This window comes from Oncorhynchus nerka, linkage group LG5, assembly GCF_034236695.1.
Source record: "Oncorhynchus nerka isolate Pitt River linkage group LG5, Oner_Uvic_2.0, whole genome shotgun sequence".
Classification (NCBI taxonomy): Eukaryota; Metazoa; Chordata; class Actinopteri; order Salmoniformes; family Salmonidae; genus Oncorhynchus; species Oncorhynchus nerka.
Window position 1 is genome coordinate 37,856,017 of NC_088400.1, and position 6,213 is coordinate 37,862,229.

General features: G+C 42.0%; 1 pseudogene; it reads left to right on the forward strand.

The window, feature by feature from the left end:
- Window positions 1-1,543: 1,543 nt before the first annotated feature.
- Window positions 1,544-3,201, forward strand: LOC135571691 (piggyBac transposable element-derived protein 4-like; annotated as a pseudogene).
- The last annotated feature ends 3,012 nt before the right edge of the window (window positions 3,202-6,213 follow it).

A 6,213-nucleotide genomic window follows, 5' to 3' on the forward strand; every position in this document is an offset into this window, starting at 1 on the left:
TTTAGTCAAGGCTTGTCAGTTTGACCCGGAGCACACGGGGTGTATATAGAATATGAGGACAATGGGAGGTTAACAAGAAATTTGTGGAGTGGTTGAAAAACGAGTTTTAACCTCTTGCTTCTACTTGGGACGCTTGCGTCCCAACTAGAGCTCTGGAAATGCAAATGCGCTACGCTAAATGCTAATAGTATTAGTTAAAACTCAAAAGTTCATTAAAATACACATGCAGGGTATCAAATTAAAGCTACACTCGTTGTGAATCCAGGCAACAAGTCAGATTTTTAAAATGCTTTTCGGCGACAGCATGAGAAGCTATTATCTGATAGCATGCACCAATACACTACAACACAAAAGCACAGCAGGGGACGTAAACAAAATAATTAGCATTTCGGCGTTACACAAACCGCACAATAAAATAGAAAACAGTCATTACCTTTCACCATCTTCTTTGTTGGCACTCCTAGATGTCCCATAAACACTATTGGGTCTTTATTTCGATTAAATCGGGCCATATAAAGCCAAGATATCGTTATATGTAGACTGTGTGATAAACGAAAAAAAACAGCGATTTCACCAAGTAACGTCATTTTTTAAAATTCAAAAAGTAGACGATAAACTTTCAAAAAACACTTCGAAATACGTTTGTAATGCTACTTTAGGTATTAGTAAACGTTAATAAGCGATAAAAATCATCCGTAGGCGATGTAAATATCATTAGCTGTCGTCTTGGAAAAAATTTCACGAGAGAGCTCTTCCGGAATGATCTGGGCGGAGACCGGAGGTAAGTGGTGCCCCTGTTTCGGTTCAACCAAGAATCAAAGATGATTCAATTCACAAGACTCTAGACAACATGGGGATGCTGTGGGAGTTGAATGCTCGGTCTTATCTAATTCGGCTCACTGTTAACAATTGCTGGAAGTGGCGCAAGGATATTTATTTCCATTTTCTGTGATCAGGTTTTCCTGCGCTTTCCGATGTAACGCACGTTATGTTATAGCCACAGTCGTGATTTAACCAGTTTTAAAAACGTCAGAGGGTTTCCTATCCACACATTCTAACCATATGAACGTACTATATTCCTGGCATGAGTAGCAGGGCGCTGAAATGTTGCGCGATTTTTAACAAAATGTTCAAAAAAGTAGAGGGTAGGAGCAACTAGTTAATGACTCCAACCTAAGTAAACCTCCGACTTCAACTCTATCTACCCTCTCAGGGGTGTTGTGAATTCTGTGCAGGCCATCTAGACTAAACCGAGAATATTATACAGTAACCTCGAAAATTATTGTCACCCTTGATAAAAATAAACAAAAAAGACAGTATAAAATATATTATACAAATACAGAGCTATTATTGTATGCTGACCCGAATATTACAAAAGTGAATGTTGCCTTTATTCATGTATCCGTGTAATATTGTCATGGGTACATGTTCGTACATGTCCAGACAAGTCCGTACAGGTCTGGACATGTGGTCTTGTCCAAGGTGCTGAAGCCATGACTGTGCGTTTCATTGTTGAACAGGTTCTAGACCAGGTTTTTTTCAAATGTCCAGCAAGACTACTCTGATTCTGAAGAGGAAGTGGAGGATGTGTCAGAAGATGAAGATGGGGAAGAATTACAACCCAGAGCACGATGCATCATCTTCAGAAGAAGAGGAAGAAGAAGAAATCCCTCAAGCTGAAAGAGAGACTTTCATGTCAAAAAACTGCAAAATCAAATGGTCCTCAGTAGCATATCACAACCAGGGCAGGATGGCAGTGCATAAGGGCCCGGAGATGACCCCAGGAAACACAACACATGCCGTTTCCCATGCCCATGACATGGCCTCGTCATTCTACCTGTTCATCACACCGGCAATAGAAAAATCATCCTGGACATGACAAATCTGGAGGGTTTTCAAAAATATGGAGACAGCTGGAAAGGGGTGGATGAGACTGACCTGCTTGCTTACATAGGGCTGCTAATCTTAGCAGGTGTATACAGGTCCCGAGGTGAGGCTGCAGCAAGTCTATGGGATGCAGAGAGTGGAAGGGCGATTTTCCGTGCCAACATGCCACTCAAACTCTTTCACACTTACTCAAGACTGCTATGATTTGATGACTGTGGTTCAAGACCTGCAAGACATGCTGGCAGCCATAAGAGAGGTCTGGGACAAGTGGGTGGAGCGGCTGCCAGCGGCTGCCAGTCCTCTACAACTCAGGGCCTGACGGGACAGTGGATGAGCAACTGTTTCCATTCAGAGGTAGTATATATATATAACAAAAATGATTTTACACTACACACTTCTGTGGCTGTTTTTGTGTGACACTGATACTAATAATTACCGATGATGCTAATCTCTTCTTACCAAAGGTCGTTGTCCTTCCGGCAGTATATGCCCAGCAAGCCAGCAAAATATGGGATCCAGTCATGGGTGGCCTGCGATGCCAAATCCAGCTATGTTTGGAAGATGCTAGTCTACACTGGGAAGCCGACCAGTAGAGGCCCAGAGAAGAACCAGGGGATGCGGGTTGTGCTTGATGTGACAGAGGGACTGAGGGGTTACAATGTCATATGTGACAATTTCTTCACCTCTTATGAACTCGGACAGCAGCTCCTGAAGAGGAGAGTCACCATGGTTGGCACAGTTCGAAAGAACAAGCCTGAGCTCCCCCCTGCACTGCTTGTGTCAAAGGAAAGAGAGGTCTTCTCATCAAAGTTTGCCTTCACGCCCACCACCACTCTAGTTTCCTACCTCCCATAGAAAAACAAGAATGTGTTACTTCTGAGCACACTGCTCACAGAGGCTGAAATTAGCCATCCCCAGGACAGGAAGCCAGCCATGATCCTAGACTTCAACTGCAACAAAGGAGGTGTGGACAACCTAGATAAGGTGATTGGAATGTACAGCTTCAGAAGGATGACTGCCCACTGGCCCCTGGTCATCTTCCACAACATCATTGATGTTTCCTCCTACAATGCCTTTGTGATATGGAGAGAGATCAACCCTAGCTGGTTGCCTCGTAGGCGCAACAAGAGGAGGGTGTTCCTGGAGCAGCTGGGAAAGGCACTTGCAATTCCATTCATCGAAAGAAGGGAGCGTCTCCCCCGCACAGACGCATCTGCAGCAGTTGTGAAAGCTGTTCAGAGGGCTAGATCTCATGATCAACCTGAGGTACCACTAGCCACTGCCCCAGCCACTGCCCCAGCTGGGGCAAGTTAGAGGAAGAGGTATCAGATCTGCCCACCAAAGAAGGACTGTAAAACACATACTGTGTGCTGCAGGTGTAAGAAATATATCTGCAAAGGCTGAGCACATGCATACGGTCACACGTGCTCATTGGGGGTTTAGTCAAGGCTTGTCAGTTTGACCCGGAGCACACGGGGTGTATATAGAATATGAGGACAATGGGAGGTTAACAAGAAATTTGTGGAGTGGTTGAAAAACGAGTTTTAATGACTCCAACCTAAGTAAACCTCCGACTTCAACTCTATCTACCCTCTTAGGGGTGTTGTGAATTCTGTGCAGGCCATCTAGACTAAACCGAGAATATTATACAGTAACCTCCAAAATTATTGTCACCCTTGATAAAAATAAACAAAAAAGACAGTATAAAATATATTATACAAATACAGAGCTATTATTGTATGCTAAAAACAATGAAAATATATTTTTATACCAGTATCATTTCTCAGAGAAAGAGATTTTGTTCAGCAAGTAAAGAAAAAAAAAAAAGATTTGACACCTATTAAATCAAATAAAATTAAATCTGCATTAACATTCTACTTTTATAAATTAATATCAGCATAAAGGCGAAGTTCACCCAAAAACACTTCTGGGCCCTTTACAACACATGCCTGGTTATTTGTCAGTACCCCAGACAGTTTTTAGGTCCAATTCTTGAGTGTTAAGATGTACTGTAGGTAATAAGCTGATTCCACTCCCGCCGTCCCCATAGATACCCGATGCAAAGTCAAAGTCCATCTTAACAATCTCCCAAACACACCGCTCTGGCCTCCTATGACCGCAATTATCCTTGTAATAACTTATTCAACACAATTTTTCTGCTAAAATATTTCAGAAGGCACATTTTTGCCAATGTGATTTTGGAAAGATAGTGGGAACAGAACCGGGTTCAATCGGTCCCCATTGTAGTCAGTGGCCACAAAGTGATCACTCGACACGGTCAACCTCAACTGGTCAATGACTTCAGGTGTCATATCGACACCGTAAACAGGATGTCAGATGGCCTGCAGCCATGCTGGATACAAAGCTCCATCGTGGTCAGTAAAGAGTGGAAATGTGTCATGTATTTGTATCTGACCGGAACGTTATTGCACTTCATTTTGGCCAACGTCACTCAGCTACTGACGTTATTTGCCTAGCCTTACTTTACTTTAGAGGTTAAAAACCACTAGCCTAGCTAGCTAACATCTCTTTGTTTATTTACTTCCTTTCCTTCTGATTTCCTTTCTTCAAGACCAATAGTAAGACACTACTTTGTTCCGCCTTCTTTAATTATTCATCTTAGAACCACAAAGAAGAGTATCTACCCTACTACTGACTATATGGAAGACTTCTGCGCTAGCAGGAAATAGGTCTTTGTTTTTTATCATTTTTACATTAAACAACATGTATTTGGCAATTCAATGCCGAGACACTAATGATTTTTCATGTAACAATAAATACACAGTTTTCTATGCATGTTAGGTAAAATGGGGAATTCAGCATTTTGATATAAAAATACAGAAATCTAAATACTCAAACTATGGACCTAAAAACTCTGTGGGGTACTGACAAACAGGCAGGCAAGTTTTTATAAAGGGCCCAGAAGTGTTTTGGGTGAACTTCTCCTTTAACCTCTTACCTCTACCTGGGACGCTTGCGTCCCAACTAGAGCTCTGGAAATGCAAATGCGCTACGCTAAATGCTAATAGTATTAGTTAAAACTCAAAAGTTCATTAAAATACACATGCAGGGTATCAAATTAAAGCTACACTCGTTGTGAATCCAGGCAACAAGTCAGATTTTTAAAATGCTTTTCGGCGACAGCATGAGAAGCTATTATCTGATAGCATGCACCAATACACTACAACAGAAAAGCACAGCAGGGGACGTAAACAAAATTATTAGCATTTCGGCGTTACACAAACCGCACAATAAAATAGAAAACAGTCATTACCTTTCACCATCTTCTTTGTTGGCACTCCTAGATGTCCCATAAACACTATTGGGTCTTTATTTCGATTAAATCGGGCCATATAAAGCCAAGATATCGTTATATGTAGACTGTGATAAACGAAAAAACAGCGATTTCACAACGTAACGTCATTTTTTAAAATTCAAAAAGTAGACGATAAACTTTCACAAAACACTTCGAAATACGTTTGTAATGCTACTTTAGGTATTAGTAAACGTTAATAAGCGATAAAAATCATCCGTAGGCGATGTACATATCATTAGCTGTCGTCTTGTAAAAAATTTCAGGAGAGAGCTCTTCCGGAATGATCTGGGCGGAGACCGGAGGTACGTCGTGCCCCTCTTTCGGTTCAACCAAGAATCAAAGAGGATTAAATTCACAAGATACTCGACAACATGGGGATGCTGTGGGAGTTGAATGCTCGGTCTTATCTAATTCGGCTCACTGTTAACAATTGCGGTAGTGGCGCAAGGATATTTATTTCCATTTTCTGTGATCAGGTTTTCCTGCGCTTTCCGATGTAACGCACGTTATGTAATAGCCACAGTCGTGATTTAACCAGTTTTAAAAACGTCCGAGGGTTTCCTATACACACATTCTAACCATATGAACGTACTATATTCCTGGCATGAGTAGCAGGGCGCTGAAATGTTGCGCGATTTTTAACAAAATGTTCAAAAAAGTAGAGGGTCGACTGAAGAGGTTAAAGCAGAAATCTGCAGGTCCTGGGGTAGACACTCTAGACCCAAACTGTTACAGACCTACAGTATATCCATCCTGCCCTGCATTTCTAAAATCTTCAAAAGCCAAGTTAACAAACAGATCAGTGTGTCAAATCGGAGGGTCTGCTGTCTGGACCTCTGGCAGTCACTATGGGGGTGCTACAGGGTTCAATTCTCGGGCCGACTCGTTTCTCTGTATATATCAATGATGTCGCTCTTGCTGCTGGTGATTCTCTGATCCACCTCTACACAAACGACATCATTCTGTATACATCTGGCCCTTCTTTGGACACTGTGCTATCAAACCTCCAA